The sequence below is a fragment of the Euprymna scolopes genome, chromosome 4 (genome assembly GCF_053919585.1).
Source record: "Euprymna scolopes isolate OS-2025 chromosome 4, ASM5391958v1, whole genome shotgun sequence".
NCBI classification, from domain to species: domain Eukaryota; kingdom Metazoa; phylum Mollusca; class Cephalopoda; order Sepiida; family Sepiolidae; genus Euprymna; species Euprymna scolopes.
In genome coordinates this window covers 133,902,352-133,922,952 of record NC_136485.1, presented here as the reverse complement: position 1 = coordinate 133,922,952, position 20,601 = coordinate 133,902,352, and positions in this window count along the sequence as shown.

The following is a 20,601-nucleotide window of genomic DNA, read 5'->3' as shown; positions in this document are numbered from 1 at the left end:
GATACATATTACGATGGAGAGGGGAATCTGATGTTTTGTTACACTTGTTTTAATCTTAATTCAGACAGCCTAAAGCTTCAGAAGATTCAGCATAGACTAAACGGATGATGAGCACAGTTCAAGAAAGGATTCACAGAATGAACTAGAAGGCTTGCAAATTGTCCATCCACATCAGGGTACACATGTGAGTTCGTTCATAATTCGAGTTAGATAAATAAGAGGGAAATCAGGACAGAACCTTTCTTCCCCATCTGTTTTGAGTTGTCCAGCAATTCAACATTGTGAAAATTGAAATCTATATAGACTTGAATTTTGGAAGATTTATTAACAGACAGAATATGATCAACTTTTTCGGATATAATCTAAATCACATTGACGCTAATAGTCGTAGGGACGATATAGATAAAATATATCGGCGTTGTGAGTGCTTTTGGGCAGAACATATAAAACAATTAGAGACTTCTTTGGTAATGTCTTCATCACAAAGGAAGGCAACCCTAATATAGACACAAATCGAATATCCATGTAGATCTTGAGGGTCTGATTTGGATAACTTTTTATCGAAAAAACTTTTAAGGGCAAAATTGGGTAAATGCCGGTTTCGCACAGAAACAGCAGGTCAAGTTTGGTCTTCTATTATTGTATTTCAACCTATTGAAAGTTCGAGCATAGACGATCTATGTTAGAAAATGAGAGCACAAAGAAATAGCCTATTTTTATTTTAATAACTTTTTAATGTATTAATATAATATTGTAAAATAAAGTAATTAAGTTCTATTTTTACAGATCCGTGTTGCATGTCGTTTGTCACCACAAAACAGAGGGCTCAACCAGAAATCGATCCCAAGCAGACATCCCGGCCAAAAGTAACCCAGGAAAGAATGTTCTTAACTGGACAACAGCAAAGAAGAAGTCTATGCGAACGTTGGAAATTTGGGGTGTGGGTTTGATGGTTTTATAATGGTATTTTCTCTTCATTAAGGAATTAGAATGTTTCGGAAAATATCAGCAGAATTACTGAGGAAAGGGTACGGAGAGAAAGAAAGGGAAAGAATGAAAAAGTAATGAATTTTCTTTATTGCCAAATGATTAAGTAAAAGTTTATCAGTTTCAGAAAATATGACATGTAGGAGTCAGGCCATAAACTAATGCATGATTCAGACTCCATTTACTAAATTGGAATACAAAAGCCCGTATATGCGCACCCTGTTCGTAAGGCAACCTCCTTTGGAGTTACATCATTGTTCAAATCCTTGTCTTCTTGACAGATAACGCCTGCCCATAGTAAACGTTTACCACCACCACCACCCTTATTCCTGACACGAAAATAAAAATAGAAATAGTGTAATACAAATAACGAGAATCATTTCGGAGGTTCCACTTCCACCGTTTGTCAGAAACATCGCTCATTGAAGATTAAAATATAAAGATATAACTAGTGAACGAGCGTTAATTTTGTAAGCAGGAGCTGTAGATTGCTTCTCCTCACCTGCCGACCTTGTGTCACATCTTTTTGCGATAAGGAATTAAACACAGTGATTCCCAGCAGACATAGCCCCTAGAATAATGACATGTACTTTAACATACTTTTGTTAATACATCTTATGTTAACTGTACGAGTTTGTTTGTCTTTATTATTACCGGCGTGCAAGGCAAGGGCACCTGTCTTTATTTCTAACACTCATGCATGCATTTTCTTTTCTGTATTTTATCGTTTCTCCTAAATTCATTCATTTTCTCATCTTTATGTGTCCTTTTTATTTTTGTTTTCTGTTTTTTGTCCATTTCTTTTGCTCTTCGTTTGATTCGATTCATGTTACGTGTCTTATATATGTCTGTCTTTCCGCCTTTCTGTCTATACATCTATCATTTCGTCTTTCTTCTTCTACATATTTTCCCCATATCTCTTATTCCCGCCATTGTCTCTCATTACTACATTTTATTCTTCTATTCTGGCGGCCATCTTATGATTAGACGCCAATCTATTCATGACTGGTTTGCATTTGAGAAACTTTCCTGCTAAATAAAAGGCTTTAACTGCTAGCGATAAGCGAATTCAGTGCGGAATTATAGACAGTTCTCTCTTTCGAAAATACTTCACTCAACTGGCTTCGTTAGCGCGCGGCGAGCGCAGGATCAGCACTGTCTACTGACAGTTGTGCATGCGTGATACAAATCAGCAACTTTTAGATCTTAAACCGGAATTGCATATTCCAAAGCTCATGGGAAATATTGCACACGTTTGCCAGAATTCGATAGTTTTAAAGTCAAAGTGTTATTAGCTTTTCTTTTTTTTATTATTCTAGAAAAGCAAATTATTCAGTACGACGTGTTGTATGTGATGCACTGCTTAGGGCAAAAACGTTGTCTGCGTTTATTTTCGTAGGTTTGCGAATATATCGCACAAGGCCATCATACTATAATACATACATTGAGGAAATAAGTTTTTTGTTCCTCTTAATATGCAGTTATTATGGTTAACTTTCACTTATTGTCTCGTATGCTGATGAAGTAGATTACGATGACAATTTCAAAAATATATTACTAGCCTGGGTGCCCGGCGTTGCCTGGGTGTGTGAAGGTGTGTGTTGCGCAAAAAAAGTGGTAGTAGGCAGGCAGGCTCGAACCTGTACCGCGAAGGAGGAAAACGACCGTGAAAGAAAAAAACGCTAACGTCTTAGCTGTTGCGCACATTGCCAAATCAGAAGTTGCATAGGTTTAAATTAAGGCTAGTCAATCGAAAAGAGGGGATGACTTTCGAAAATATCGGCGAAAAAAGCAACCCCCCCTGTAGATAAGTGTCCAGTTGAGGATGAAAGAATTAATGTTTTTAGCCAATATTTCGATATTTGTCGTCCAGAGGGTTGAGCTTTAAGATAATACCATCTCGTGAGAATCCATTGCCTCTATCGAATGTTTTAGGCAGACCTAAAAACATACATTGAAACAGCCAGGTGATATTTATATTATAGACTAGGGGGGGGGGCCTGGCGTTGCCCGGGTGATTGTCGGTGTATGTGTGTAGGAAGAAAGTGTTGGTAGGCAGGTAGGCTCGAACGTGAAGGCGGAAAGGAAAGTGATAACTTGATAACTTACCGCAATGCTAAGAGGGCACAGAAAGTGAGAATGGTTGAAATTAAAGAATTAAAAAGTTAAGTGAATGAGTGCATACAGGTGCGTAAATTTTACGAAGTCAAACATCACGCCATAGTGGAATGAAATCCCGCACTTAACATTGGCTGCAAGTTGCTGCGTATTTGTTTATTTCCCCAAGATGTTGGAGGAAAACCAGCCCCCCCATAAAAGGGGAGTGTCCAAATGAATAGCAATTGTCTGATGTGACGTGTATTTCAAGCATTGATCAAAGCTAAATGCTTTCTGAACTTCCTTAGCACGAGTTCAAGGTAGACATACTTGTTCCGGATTCAGTTTCGCCTTTTTATACGGAACAGCCAAACCAACATGCGAGAGTACGAAATAGCGCGAAAATACATGTAAGAGGCGCTAAAATAAAAGATAGAGACAACCCCATTCCGTAAATCATAATTATTATAATCTAGGGAGTATATAAAAAGTTGTTAGATATGGTACCCCGCGAGCGACCCCCCCCCCGAAAAAAGCTTTTGCCAGACATACAAAAATGTGCACACACAAACACACACATCTTCACTTTTATATAATATACTAGCGGGGGTATCCGACGTTGCCCGGGTGTTTGGAGGTGTGTGTGTTTTGGGGTAAATCAAAACAAAAATTGTTACCAGGGTGTTTGTTTAAAAAAAGTTTTGGTAGATATGTAGGGAGGATTGAACCCGGAGCCTTGACGCGCAGTTGGAAAATAATAAAGTTCGAAAAAACGTGCAACGTATAACGGAAACATGTTTGAATTTATTTAAGTAAGATTAAGAATTGGCAGATGCCCGTACTTTACGACTTAATGGGGTCAACTTTCAGTGCGGGGGCAGTATTTTATTTACTGCGGGTCTGTTCGCTTCTTTTCTTATAGGAAAAAGTCAAATTCATATGCGGCGATCGAAAAATGTTGAATATTTAACTTTTGAAAGTCGGGCAAATTAAATAGACAGGCGATCCTGGTTGTTAACTCGTAGATATTATGATTTCAACGTGATATGAAACGTTTTAAAAAGTTGTGAGCCGACCGATCGCTTCTCGGAAAAAAGCCTTTCTCGGACATACACGAAAATGCACAGACACACACTCACACAAACAAACGTTTTCGCTTTTATGTATATAGATGGGCCGTCTACTCAACGTTAGGAAGTTTAGTAAAACAGCCATATTCAGATCTAAGTTAAAATGTTATAACAGCACTGTCTTGTTAATATTGATATATTGAAGTAAAACTTAGCATTTCAAACGCAGTCAAGAGAGGAAATTAGACCTGTTTGCTTCCAAGTTACTTAGAAACTCTTCTAGGGATTAAATCGAACAATTTAGCCAACAATCAAGTAGAGAGGGTTGAAAGTGATAGAGAGATAGATAGAGAAGGGAGATAGAGAATGTAATAATAATAACATAAGACACTTTTGTATTCTTTTCTTTTTTTTTGTCCGTGTACATGGAAACCACAAGGTAGCCGTATTTATTGATAAAAATAATAAAGAGATCATGTTCTGTGTACTGTTCTTCTACACTTTTATAAAAAATATCCGCCAGTGTTGAACAGTACTTTTAATATTTAATAATAATAAAACCTTTTCTAAACAATTTACTCCAGTTTTGTATAATTTCCAATTTATATATCTATAAAAGTGAAAATGTCTGTCTGTGTGCATTTCCCTACGCAATAACTCTATCCATTTGAAGTCTACAGACTCGAAATTTGATATCAGGGTACTGAGATTTTGAGAAATCTTTGTAATCTGTTTTCAGACAGAAATTTGGCTGTTAAGGGGTCAAAGTTAAACGATTTGACCTTTGAGAACTCTACCAAACTCCTCCGCAAATTTTGGGTCTTAGCACTTGAAGTTTTAGATTTAGGTTCCTTGGACATGGATCTAAGTTTCTAACTGGATTTGAGCCCAAAACAATAGATGTCAAAGGGTCATAATAGGGATTAAAGTTTTTAAAAAAAATTGACTGCTTTTTTTTTCTTTTTGCTCAACATACCCCTCTAAACACTCGGGCAAGGAGGAGCTGAAATGCTAGTAATATATAAATTTACGGTGTGGAACAATAAAATTGTCGCCTTAGAAAAGACGATATGATTCCATTTACATCTGATGAAAAAGTGTTTGTTATTGTTGTTGTTGTTGTTGTTGTTGCAGACCCTCTACTACTTTGCCAGAAAGTCACACAATGTCCAACGAGATTCGCTGCTGTACAACTCATGCTCTCTACCGATCCAAGTTATGACAACAAGATCATTGCCAGAACCCTCAAAATGCAAATCCGGACGGTGCAACGTTTAAGGGCACATATTAACGTAGTTTCCGACCACGCTTATGGTCTTTGGCGTAAGTTCAAGTGAAAGCAAAATCATGCCACCTCACATCTTCGAGGTTGGCTTGAATGGCAACACGAAAATGTATCTGGATGAGCTGAAGAGTGTGGTGATCCCCAGATGCAATCAAATGGCTGCTGGCAGACTGTGGGTGTGGCGACAGGACTCGGTGCCAGCCCATAAGTCCAAAGAGATCTAGGCTTGACTCTAGAAGGAGTGCTACGACTTTACATTCTTCTCTCATCGCCCCCCTCCTCCCCCGATCTGAACATGCTGGATCACTCCATTTGGTCATACGTCGAGAATATCAGCATGATTTCCCACAACACCAAAGCCAGCTTGATCGCCGCCATCGGCTGAGTATTCGCCGAGCTCCCACCGACGCTTATGGAAAAGGCATACTCCCAGTTCCGGACCCGTATGGAAGCAGGTGGTTGAGGATAAAGGCGGCTACATTGAATAGATAAAAACTCTACTACATAATCAAGTTAGCCAAATTGATTTTTTTTCAATAAAAGTTTTAAAATAAAGCTCTAGTGTTGTTGACTTTATGGCGACAAATTTATCGTTCCACCCTTTAGTGCTAAATAGCTTTTTTGCAAAATGATATCTAGCAGATTTTTTGTTCAAGATGTTATGTAAAAATGTTCAGTATTTTTTTAAGTATATGCAATTTAACAAAATGGTCTATGAGAAATGAGCCAGTTACTATGTTAGTAAGATTTGCGCGGTTATAAATTCATCTTAGTAGCCTGCATTAAAATAGGTTTTTAAACTGGGTGTTTTCTGGTATATTAAGGTATTGCTTAATCCAGTTCTAAATGATAGTTATCGGTAAAGACTTGGTATATACATATTTATGCATTACGATTGACATATTTTGCTATTATAAGATAAGTCCATGCGCGTGACACTAATTCCAAATTAAGCAGATAGTCACAAAGTCAATTAAATAAAAATAAAAACTAGGACAAAATGCGAAAATGCAGAAATATGGCGGTAGCTAAATGGTAAACGACAAAGACTAACAACTTACGTGTGTCAAGTTCGAATCAAGTTCGTTCCGCAAAAACACTTTCATTTTAGGAATGTTAGCAACCTTCCCGTGGTCTGTTCCGTAAATACCGAATATTTTCTGAGAAGAATTCTAACGAGAAAGATAAAGGGGCAATGCATGCCAGCAAAAATAATCTGATTCAGAAGAAAACGAATGAAAGGTGGCTCAAAAGCAACACCAGCGATGTGACAGTGGCTCAGTGGTAAACGAAGCAGTCTGACAACTAAAATATGCAAAGTTCAAACCCAGTTTTTTCCCCACATGAAAATCTTCTATTTAAGGGCGTTGACAAATTTCCCGTGGCCCCTCATGTAAGTACCGGATATCTTTCAATAAATAATTTTTCATAGAAAGATATAGTGGAAACGAATTCCAACGAAATAATCAACATGAATTATGCCCAATAACAGCATCAACAATCGAGTAACGAAGTATTTAACCACCTGATTATATATTATAATGATTATCATTCAAACACTTATGTGTTTGGATATATAGTTAAGTGGCAGTTTTAGTCATTTAGGACTGTTTTAAAGTTTCACCGCTCACTCATTTTCCGATCAAATTTAAACAACTATTAGTTTATAATTTACCTTCTCAGCTATATTGTGATTTTTTTTAAAATTTTCGTTAAAAAACGTAAAGAGGTGAGCAACGTTTTTATGACTGGTTTGCATAGCAACCACGTCGCTTCAGCGACTATTGTTGCTACCAATTCACCGCTCTCGCGAAGAGAGAAGAAACAAGTGAAACAGACAACACGAAAGAATGAAATGGAAATAATTGGGACATTTAATTGAAAGCAGACAAGTGCTGTACACTGTTATTACATATTTGCATGTCAAGTTTATGGGGGCAAAAAAAAATAAGACTGAAATTAAACAAAGAACAACTGAATTTACTAGAAGTTCGGAAAAATCATGGATTATAATAGAAAAAAAAGTGAGCATGAAAAGTAATATGGTTAAGCTTAAACATGGAAAAGTAAAATACTAGATATTATAGTAAAATTAAAATTAATTTGACTTCAAATATTGCAGCAGTAAGTATTTTTTAATTCAATTTATAACATTATATAAGCAATTCGTAATGCTGCAATATTTGAAGTTATAAATTTATTATATTTTTTACTAGAATATCTTGTCTTTTTCTTTTCCAGTTTGAAAAAGCAGTCTTTTACTTTTCCATGCTTAAGCTTAACCATATTACTTTTTACGTTTGCATTTTTCTATTATTATTATTATATGTCTTATTGTTAGACATATACGCATAAAAATGTCAGTGCTTGTTCAGCTATACCGACAAATCGATTTTTTTCCAAATATATCGTTTTAAGCAAAATCAATATGACGGACTTAATTTTAATATCGAAAATAGTAATATATCCAAAAATTACGGTCCTGGATATGACCTTAAACTATATCCGATGGCGAGGATCCAACTTGCGGGCTTTGGGGAGTGTGGAGCCGCCCTTAAATTGCCATTGTTCCCAGGTCCACTCTGGGCCGGAGTAGTAGTACCTGTTAGGGTCCCAACTATGAGTTAAATAGAAACCGACTTGGAAAAGATATATTCTATTAATTTTTTTTTCTTCAAAATAACTGGATTCGGTAATAAATAACCCGATAAAGGTTGATATGCCTTAAAACAAAAACATCCGACCAACCAAAAACTATGAAAGTTCATGGACTAGAACAACTACTATTTTGTTTTTATTAAAGAAAAATCGATCGTTGGAAACAAATATTGCAGCCATGACACAAGTAATCTAAAATATTTTCGGAGTTATGTCCCCTGCTTTTAACCTTCTACTGCCTATTTTATAACGCCCACGAAAAATGCGATATTACCCAATTTTTTGTAAAAATTATTTTTAACTAGAAATAACTTTGTCCTCAATGATTTTTTTTATATATTACTATTTCCTTCATGGCAATTAAGTACGTTACATTGTTTTCGCTAAAAACAACACATTAAAAAAATTGATCCGTCGATGGTATCTTAACAAGCACTAAAATGTAATGTAATGCAGCGCATCGTTTTATATGCTCGTTACCTTGACGACTGGTGACGAGAAATGTTAAACTTTATTCAGTAGGTGTCTATGATTTTGTAGTCAACCACTTTAGAGAATTGACGAGCAGTTCGAGGTGATAAACAAAACGCTTATCTAGCTTTTTAGAGGATGCTGTATTGATTTTCCACTGTCGTCATATTCATAGACACTCGAATACCTGGAGGGAAAATCGGAATCTACTTTCCTGATGACACCAACTTTTTTTGCAATTTCCTACACAGAATTGAAATATCGAATTTTCAAACTTAGCTGTTTAAGAATGTTGCCTTTTATATTTAAGTAGTTTTCACAATTCTTTTATGTAAAGGAAATAATATCAGTATGCCATCCTTCCAGCTATTGTCTTACGCGGCATAGCAGAGCGCACTTATTTTGGACTGTTTTATGCAATTGTCACAAGAGTTCTAAAGTTATAACTTATGTTCATTACAATAAAAGAAAACACGGATTAAACTAGTTCTAAATATTTAAAGTGCAATTGTATTGCATCGAAATCTATTAATATATATATATATATATATATATATATATATATATATATTTGGTAAAACTGGTAATTAGTAAAAACCTGAAGAGAGTGCTCAATACTATTGCAGAGCAAATATGTGTTTTATTTTTTTATTACCGTGTTATCTGTTTGGTTACATATGTTTCAAATGTTGGACCATGTTTACGATCTAACAGTCTCGTCAGACCTTACAGAAGTGGGTGTTAGTATTAGGAAGAAGTGTTTTAGAAGAAATACAAAAAAAGGAAGGTTGCGGTAGGAGATAATAAGGGGGTAGGGAGACTGGTATTGACAATATTTCAGTTTTGAGCGTTAAGATACATTAGATTGTATTGTGTGTGGGGGTAGCAGATTCAGGTAGCCGTGGGTGGAGATATATGGATATAGGGAGAGGGGGTGTAGAGATATATGTAGATGTATATGTATGAATGCGCGTTTGCGCGTGCGTTAACGTATGTATTATAAAAAACAACCCACTGTAAACTGAAATGGACAAGTCGACATATAGCGACTACGAAAATTTTAAATGAACCCTGTACCTTCCAAAAGACATGACATCTACACTAACACTTTCCCCCTCTCTCTCACTCTCTTTCCTTTTCGGACTCCCTCTCTTTCCCTCACGCTCTCTCTCTCTCTTTCTTATCTACTTAATATACCTTACGGAACAAGCAAAAGGCAGTTAAAATTTAAAATCTAAAAAGTGAAACTTCCCCCCTCCTCTACTTACCCCCCACATTTTTCTTTTCTTCACCATCCTCTCGCCACCTTTTCGGCGGGGTTTTCCAGTTGACAGTGGTTGTAACGTGATCTCCCGTTGAGGATCGTTAGAACTACGCTGAGGTAGCTTTGTATTCGCGGGTGACGCCAGATAACACAAGGGTTTCAGATAGAGAAGATAAATGTACATATTTTATTTCATATAAAAATGCTATTGTTTGAAAACCAGAGAAATATATCTTTACGGCTAAAAGTTGACGACATGAAATTTCACTTAGAACCTTATCTGGCCTTAAATGAACCCAGGGTGGGATGTCAAAATTGACATATGTCCTTGAAAATGGTGAGAGAATTTCAGGTGTGGAAACGGTGCCCACCCAGGGATCTGGGGCTTAAGATTTCGTGGAGATTTTGTGGCAAAATCTTATTGGCTGGGGAGAATTTCCACCCCCATCCACTTACCTTACTATATATACGACTGTCGTGCGAAAATTAGACAGAGTTGAGTTGCAGAGAGTTTCAGATCAGAGTAGAGAAGAGACGTGACCCCTCCCCACCTCATCCATCCGTCGGTCGCTGTCTGTGAAGAGAGTTGAGACTTTGAAAAGAACTTACAAAATCTGAATGAGAATTGTAAAAACATTTTGTACATAATTTTACGAGAATTAAGCTTTTATAGATAGACTACAATCGTATGTCTTTCTTCTTGCCTGCCGCTTCGAAATTCGCTTTAAGCATGCCAGATTTTATGTAACAGCCTCAAAGGAGCCTAAATGACACGTGCCGAGAATCCAGAGAAATAAGAGTCCTAACCACCTCCTCGAAGGAGGCGTTATTCAATTATGGGAAGTTGGAATGATGTCTTTCCAGTAAGGTTGACCGATTTTTCATAATTCCCTAAATCTGAGTCAACATTAATTTTTAAGGGGCTTTATAACTATAATATTTTTTTTTTTATTTATATTTCTGATTATGCAATGATCAGTGTTAGAAGCGGCATTTACTGATAGGGAAAGGCAGGAGCTGATAAAAGGTAATATTAGGAATAGGAAATACATATTCAATTGATTCGACAGGAATAAGTACAAAAATGATACTCAATGTTTAGTATTTTAAATAGACATAATGATAAATAATTATTCTAATGGACATTACTTTATTCTGTGAATATGAATCAATTTCGAAGCCAAAAATAACATGTCTTTAAAGAAGACTTGACGATAAATACAAACAATCAGAAATGGTTATTCAATCATGCAATGGTTATCAAATAAAAGAAGAGTTTTATTGTGAATTTAATACTTCGTTTTATATATAGATGTGCATACATCTGTGTGTGCGTTTAAGACATTAATTTGTTCGGTTAACACTATTTAGTTAAAATAACAATCACACACCATGCATCAACTTCAGGAATAAACACATAGGTTTTGTAACTTCCCTATCATAAATATATGATAATACTGCTACAAATCTATACTCACGTATCTCACACTGGTAAAGTAAATACCAAAAATATATACGCAATCATTTTATAATATTGCTAGCAGTTCAGCCCAGCTTTGCTCGGGACTTATGTACTTTTCATAACTTTATGCACATACATATATATATATACATATATATATACATATATATATACGTATATACATATATATATACATACACATATATACATATATATATACATATACATATATATGTATAAATATATATACATATACATATATATACATATATATATATACATATACATATATACATATATATACATACATATACATATATATATACATATATACATATATATATACATATAAATATATATACATATACATATATATACATATATATACATATACATATATATACACATATATATACATATATATACACATATATATACACATGTATATACATATATATATACATGTGTATATACATATATATATATATATGCATATGCATGTCTGAATACACGTTATGTAAAATTTCACAGGTTTAGACCAAGAATTAGCTGAGTAATTTGGTAGAGACTGCAGAGGTAAATTTTTAAATATTTATTGCTTTAAGCTCAAATCAAATTAAAAAGTTTGATCCATGTCCAAGTAACCTACATCTGAAATTTCAGGTGTTTAGACTAAAAATTGGCGAAGAAGTTTCAGCAGCCCCATATCTTTCCCTATTTTCTCACTCAGTCCTCATCCATCCTAAGTGATTTTTCTAACAAAGGAGGATGAAAATACTGACTATTCGGTCGGACGTTTTGCGTGATCATTTTTCAGAGATATCGTAAGTTCCTTTCTATTTTATTCTATTATTGTTGCTAGGTCATTAAAAAGGGTATTAGAGGTAAAATGTTTTCTTAGGCTGACGATACTTACCTGATTGTCAGGTACCCAAACCATCTCAAGAACGTTGTCCTCTCAGTTGATACAGAATAATGTGGCTATTGCTTTGTCATTTAGTGAATGGGGACCGAATTATGCAATGGTTTCTGCTGGGGCCCCTCGAGTTCATATTAGTGTCAACTGTTAATCTTTTCATTATTCCATCTTCCTTCTTTACTCCCTCTCTCGTTTCTACTTATACCTTGTCCTCTCTAGCATGCTCTGAACACCTCTGCTGAACGCCTACACAAACTATCCAACCTTACTATGAATAATTCTAACAACGCATCATAACGCCAGAACGTAGACCCTTACTATAAATGGCTCTTACATTTGGAGTCTACGATCCAACCTTCAAACGGTTGAAATTTAGTTACGGGAGAACACACTTTACCTGGTTTTCGTGTGTGAAATTACCATTGGCCCAGCTGTTGATTAGAGTAACCTTTGGCGGAGAAATCCTGTAACTTGATTTGAAAACCGTATTCTCAAGATTGCCACCTGATGTAACGTAGTTTGTAACACCTTATGTACTGTTGTTTACGCCATGTATTTCAACATGAGATATGCCTGCATTAGTTATGCTTCCTCTGTGCACCGCACATTTTCAAAGGCCATAAATTCCCTTACATGTGCTTACGGGTAGCACTTACAGCACAGCATCTATATGTGTCATCTGCTGTCCTCATAATAATGGAGTCATTAACAATGAGATGATCTTTAAGAAAATTAATCACATCTTGTCAGCTTATACCTCAGCCAAGATTAATGGCGATGTCAGTGTTTACAATGTTGAATAGTCTGTTCTCTCAAAAAACGCAGATTTTAAAGGGAGGTTTTGTTCATGGCTTCTCTATTAACCATTGCTGATAATCACACACATATGTTAACAAACCTACTCGAGTACCCGATGCTGATATACCATTTCCAAGTCTTCTAGATTTTTTAATAACAACATATTCTGAACTGTGTTCGTCGTCTCTTTTGTTTCCGCTAAAATCTTGTGATCACGCGATTTTCTTAATCAAGAATAAAAGAAAATGTAACAAGACCACAGGGGTCTCTTTCCATCAGTGTATCAATATTCGATGGCTAGGGTGGCGATTCCAAACGTCTATATCGGAAAACCCATCTATGTTCAAAAGAATGTGTCCTCTCTAGCACCAAATATATTGATTGGTTAAATGTTGGTATAGACAGCTATAGACCCTCCAGGTAATTCCAACAGAATCCGAACAACCGGCCGTTGCACATCCCTTTATATGCTCCGGCCATTGCAAACGAAACCACTATTTCAATTGATTTGACGGAAGAGGTGTTTTAATACTAAAATCACCTTTAGCACCGAAAACAATCATTGGAAAATGATTAGCGAGAGAACCATATGCTCAGCCGCGCAAGTTAAAATTAACAGAACAGATGCTGGGTTCCCTTGAGTTTTGGTGAATAACAAACAATGCCTTGAAAAAGCGCGTGCCCTGTATTTCAATGTTCGTCAAGAGGTCTGAGGTAATTTTGTATACGCTAACAAAGCCAGACGCATTGCTATAACCTTTGCATCAAATACAAATTTTGGTTATCAGGGCCACTTAACTTCTGCAATTCCTTCTTAGATCGAAAATAATCTTAGCGACATTAACATTTCTGTCCGGCATGTAACTAAGCCTATCAAGAATCTTTATTTCAGCAAAGCAACTGAATCTGAGAAGATTCTTAGTACACAGCAAACAGCTACCAAAACGAATTTGTATTCTTCCCAACACTTTGATTATTTTTATTAGTCTTCATATTGATTAGAAATACTGGCGATCGGTTTTCTGCATTTCAATAAAAACCATTCGCGGTTCTGCACGATATGAACAAGTTCGTCTAATATGTTATGAATAGAAAAGTTGTCAATCACCTCACAATAAACAACTGATTTTGTGACAAGCAATATGCTTTCCATTCTGTGAGATCTACAGCTACGTGTTAAATATAATATCACACAGGATCAGGGAATCTATTGACGGGGCCTTCCTATTTTGAGAAATAGCTGTTAACATAGCAAAATCATTTTATAGGGTTTTGAATATATCTCCTTAACCATCGATACCTTTCAGTTTGGTATGTTTATTAAAATAGTCGTCGTGTACAGAAGTCCGAAACTTACCGTGTCAAACTGGCGTGCCGCAATGATCAATCCTAGCAAAACATGCTTTCTGGTTTGATGCAATAATCTACCAAGTCACATTCTAAGATTATTCGTTGGCATTTATGCAGAAAATCCTACCATCTACGGCAACACTTAAGAAATCAGTAATTATCTAAACTTTCTGAGTTTCTCGCTTCCGGGCTTGGCCATGCTTTACAATCGGATAAAAAGAGCACGTTCTATAATTGGGTAAAAAAAATGTTTAATGCATCCTAAACCAAACTTCCAAATTTCACTCCCAGCGCTCTGATCCTCATTTGGTTCCAATTGATATCAATTACTCTTTTCTCAAGGAAGCACTATGGTTATATAAGCTTCTGTGGCGGGTCTTCCTTCCTAGCTTGAAATGGAATACGTATATCAAATTTGTTGCCAAGGTTACTAGAAAAATAATTGGCTAATTCTTCCACACCAGAAAGTATCTAACACGTGACTCAATCGTCTATCTGTATAAAACCAAATGCATCTTAAAATCAAGTACTATTACCATATCTGAGAAGAAGCAGGCAAGGGCACTTTTCCCTGCTTTGACCGGGTTTTACTTAGTAGCTTAGTCTTTTACTCCTTCATGCAATTTCTTGCCCACAGAATAGATACTAGTAGTTTGTCTTTGCTGAATTATTACATTTTTGAGAAGTCTTAAATTTAACTTTAATTTATACTTTCTGCAAAACATTCAAAATAAACACTTGTGTAGCTACAAACACTGCCAACAAATTCCCTACTCTCTATAAACAGGAATTCAATGCACATTTTTCCCCAGAACTGTCCGCCGTTGAACTTTAATACATCGAGGCTGCTTTCCAGCTGACTACAAAAACTTGTTTCGGCGTCCTTTTTCATGATAAAATCCTACCCAAGTTCTACCATTACTGATCATAATGGTGTTGTCGCATCGGAAAAGTGACACTCATTAACCATTATCCTCGAGTAATTTTGTGCTATGGTAAGCTGTGACGCCCCTCTCCCGAGTAAATGATCAAATTCCTCCTGAGTTCAAAACTCCAGATCATTACGCTGTCGTTTCACCGACAACTTTATATTCATTAACCGTATGCTCGAGTGGCGTTTGCGCCTTCATAATTGGTGAGTTCGATGTAAAGAGTATATGTATATATATATATATATATATATATATATATATATAACTACTTAATTTACTCACATAAAATTAATATACGAAAGTATAGATTTATGCGTAAACTTTAAGATAGCTTATTTACTTCAAAAGTGTTCAATACATAGGTAGAGCTAGTTAGTAATTTATAAAATGTATATGGCGATTAAGCTACACTGAATATTCCACGTTTCATCCACTCGAGGATTCTTCAGGCTTATGCGCGAATTCTGTGGTTGAAGATGCGCATATAAAAACGACAAACAACCGCAGAATTCGCGCATAAGTCTGAAGAATCCTAAATGGATGAAACGCGGAATATTCAGTGTAGCTTAATCGCCATATACATTTTATAACTTACTATATTTATATATATATATATATATATATATATATAGAGAGAGAGAGAGAGAGAGAGAGATGGAGAGAGAGAAGTAGTATTAACGTTCAATGAGCGAAATTTAATCTTTACTAATACAATTAAAAATTTTGGACTGTAGAAATTAACGATGCTCTTACAATTGTTTCGTCACCTTCAATAAACTCGCTTAAATGCAATTAGACGTTGCTTATCAGAAACCCATTGAAAAGCATTTACGGCAATGTTATATCGTTCATAAAGTTCATAGAGGCAAGACAGACATGGTGCTCCAAATAATGGGATGACATAATTCCAACTAAAGCGCCATTTGAAATTCATCGCATAGTTACATCTTCAGATAATAAGAGGTTAATTAAAGTTTTAATTAAAGCCATTAATAATAAAAGAAATAATAATAATAATAATAATAATAATAACAATTATTATTATTATTATTATTATTATTATTATTATTATTATAAGTAATCTTATTACATATTAAAATCATTTAATACGCTTTACGTTAATAGATTCCTTATTCTGATCAGAATAAGGAATCTATTAATATAAAGCGTATAAGAAAAGCTTTTTTTTTTACTGACAACTTATCGAACAACATGGTTTAATTAATGATGTGTTTATTTAAGCTAAAAGATAAGAATGGTTTACGTTGAATGTACAACCATAATGTTTCCATTATAATATATGTTTGTATCATTACTCTTATAGAAAATCTAAGAGAAATCTATCATACTCTGGTCCTAATTTAAGCAGAATTATCGAAATAAATTTTTCCATTTAATTGATATGTTTTTGTCACTCATTGTATTTAGTATATATGTATGAATGATTATCAATGATTTTTAATTTAGTATTTGGGAGAACCTTATAAACAAATACCTAACTTAGCGCAGGAAATAGCATCTCACAAAATTGTAAATGAAAAATTCACATATTAAATTATTTCACAAACTAAATGATGCTAACTTTATATCCGTACAGTTTTGATTGTTTTGTTTAGTATTTTACAAGTTTAAAGAGTTAATAGATGTCCGTTAATAATCATCTAGAAATGAAGGTAAAGCTATTAAACCCCTTGCACTTAAAATACCTAAAAGTCATGCTATGCACAATTAATGCAGTCGAGAATTACCTATGGTAAATGGCTACTTAAGAGTTCTAATGATACACAGCTTTAGACAGGACTAGATGAGTTGATGAAATTCTGTATTGGATATATATTTTTTACTATTTCTAGTAATAATCAATATATTAATACAATAGCGTGTGTGTTATTTTGTGTGTTACGCTTTCCGGCAAATGTCATTGGCTGAAATTTAATTCCGGAATATACATTAATTACAAAATACACATTTACGAACGCTGCATTCGATTAGCGTGTTCTCACTGCTGTATTTGTTTTTTAATACTATAAAATTCAGGGTTTTATATTTTTAGTAGATGCAAAGGTTATTAAATAATTGATTTCAAGTTATCCCGTAATAAAAAACGGTAATACATATCTCCCGGCCAGCAGACACTATAAGTTTTTTTCTAATTTGAAATATTTGGAACAAAAATTGATGCATCATTGCAGTTCTATATTTGTAATTGTTTAAGAGAGCAAGCGAGAGAGAGAGAGAGAGAGAGAGGAGGGGCTGGTGTTATCGTAAATAAAATATTACTTCTACTACTACATATTCAAGTAAACAAAAGCTAAGATGCCTAAAAAGCTTTGGCCTTGCTAACCAAAAAAGCGACACGTTATAAGCGCAACGAAACTGGTTTTGTACATAAAAATATTTTTATAAAAACATTAAACCTAAAAAAAAAAATATATATATATATATATATTAAATGAGAGTACTTTTTCCTAAACAAATTAGTTTTATTATAACATTGTTTTAACTAAAATAATTTCATGAAAAACTGTGTTTGGTACATAAAATATTTGAATATTCACCGCTATATTTGTTTTTAATTCTATAAAATTTAGGGTTTTATCTTTCAAAAGTTTTTAGGAAATTGTTGATATTAAGTTATTCCCTAATAAAAAACGATAACAAATCTCTCGACTGGCGGGGACAAAAATTAAGCAGTTATTTGCTTTTTTCATTGTTATTGTTTTTTTTTTACATTTGTTTATTGAGAGAGAGAGAGAGAGAAGAGAGAGAGACGCTGATATATTCGTTAATTAAAAATAAGTATTGCAACTAGGGGCGTCCAATAAGTAATACCACTGACCCACTTCCCATAGGAGTAGAGCAACGGAACTTGGCACAGTTATTAGTCTTTCTCTACATAGGAACCACCCAAAGTTTTGCATTTCTCCCATCGTTCGATGCAGCTCTGGAGAGCGTTTTTGTAGAAGACTCAAGGTTGGTCTTCCAACCCCGGCGTGACTTCAGAAATCGAGGCTGCATCATCTGAGAAATGCTTTCCTTTAAAAAACAACTCCATGGCTGGGAAGAGGTGAAAGTCAGGGGATGCAAGGTCAGGAGAGTAGGGAGGATGGGGTTGAATTCAATAATCACACGCCCGTGATTCTCATCTGGCGACATGCGAGTTGTGGACCGGAGCGTTGTCCTGCAGGAGGAGGGTTCTTTGCTGATGTTTCCTCGTCTCTTTATTTTGATAGCTTCCCTTAATTTTCTCAGAAGTGAAGCATAATAGGCTCCTTTAATTGTGGTACGCTTTGCCAGGAAATCTATCATCACTACTCCGCCTGGTCCTAGAAGACTGTGAGCATGACCTTGCCAGGGGTGGGCTGACTCTTGCTTCCTTTGAGTCGAAGTACTTCTACTGCATTGATCGAGCTTTGGTCTTTGGATCATAGTGATTGATCCAGGTTTCATCCTGTGTAATCAGTCTTTTGAAAAACTTTGACTCATCTTCTTGGCACATCTCCAAATTCATCCTCGAGCACTCAACGCGATCTCGCTTCTGAAATGGTGTGAGCAACTTGGGAATCCATCTGACAGACACCTTGTGCATATCCAAATGCTCATGAATGATAGTTTCCACAGACCCTCTACAAATCTTCACATCTTGGGCTATTTGGCGAATAGTTATGCGTCGATCTTCCAAAATGGCAGCCTTAACTTGACGGACAGATGCCTCATCATTGGTAAAAGGGGGCGACCAGGTCTGGGAGGTGTTTCCACAGACTTCCAGCCATGTTTGAATTCACAATGCCAGCGTTTTACAAGGTCATATGATGGGGTATTATCACCATAAGTTTCTTTCGTTTCATCAAAAGCCTCCTGTGGCGTGCGTCCGTTCAAATACAAAGACCGGATCACTGCTCGACATTCAACAGGCTTCATTTCACACCTAACTCAGTTCAAACACCTGTAAAACAGAAACCACAATTAATTCAGAGCTGTAATTTGGCACATCACCCATAACGATATAAATCATTGCACATGCAAAGTTTCAGCTAGATCAGACAACTGGAAGTGGATCAGGAGCATTACTTATTGCACGCCCCTCGTACTACTACAACAGTTACATGTAAATAAAAGCCAAGATGCATATCGTTATAAAACCTCGAACTTAGCAACACGTTATTAGCGAAACGAAACTGGTTTTGTACATAAAATACATTTTATAAAAACATTAAATCTTAATATATATATATATATATATATATATATATATATATATATATATATATATAACCCCTTTTATTCTTAATTACCGTATCTTTCTGTTAAGTTACATTATTGTTTCGGCTACGCGCGTTTTTTGCTTTTTTTTTTTGGCCGTTTGTGGCTTCCTCAAACTTTTACAGAAATGTTCGCTATTTTGGGATGAAAGAGTGAAAGATTGAAAGAGGCCAGATGGTGCGAGGAGGGCGGAAGAAAGAGAGGAAGGGAACAAGAGGGAAGGTGTGAGGGGCGCTTGATATGTAGATAATGTTTAAGTTTATGGTTTAAGGAACTGGGAGGTTCATTTCTGGAGGGCCCCCTACCACCTTCCCCCTTGTTCCCTTCCTCTCTTTCTTCCGCCCTACTCGCGACGCCCCTGACCTCATTCACTCTTTCACTCTTTCATTCCAAAATAGCGAACATTTCTGTAAAAGTCTGAGGAAGCTACAGACGACCAAAATAACGGCCGAGTAGCGGAAACAATAATGTAACTTAACAGAAAGGTACGGTAATAAAAAATAAAAACGCGTATTTGCTCTACAGCAGTATTGGGCACTCTCTTCAGTTTTTATTAATTACCATCTCCACTATATATATATATATATATATATATATATATATATATATATATATATATATATATTAAATGACAGTTCCTGTTTCTAAATAAATTATTTTTATTACAACATTGTTTTTACTAAAATAGTTTCATGAAAAACGGTTTTTGATACATAAAATATTTTAATCTATATATTAATACGATAGCGTATGTTTTATTTTCAGTAGCACATTTATTTTTTTCCAAGTGTATGTCATATAATTGTTATGTCTTTCCATTTCTTGTAATAAATAATTTTACCAAGGCTTTTTCATAAGTTTAGGTTTCGGTTTCGATTATAGCTGACAGAACTCAAGTTATATATACATACATTCTTTTTTTCTTCATAAGTTTTGGTTTCGGTTTCGATTAAAGCTTATGCATGCAAGTCATATTGATATATTTTGATTTCTGAAATAACAAGTTTATAATATATAAGAATGGATCGAAAATTGACTCTTATAG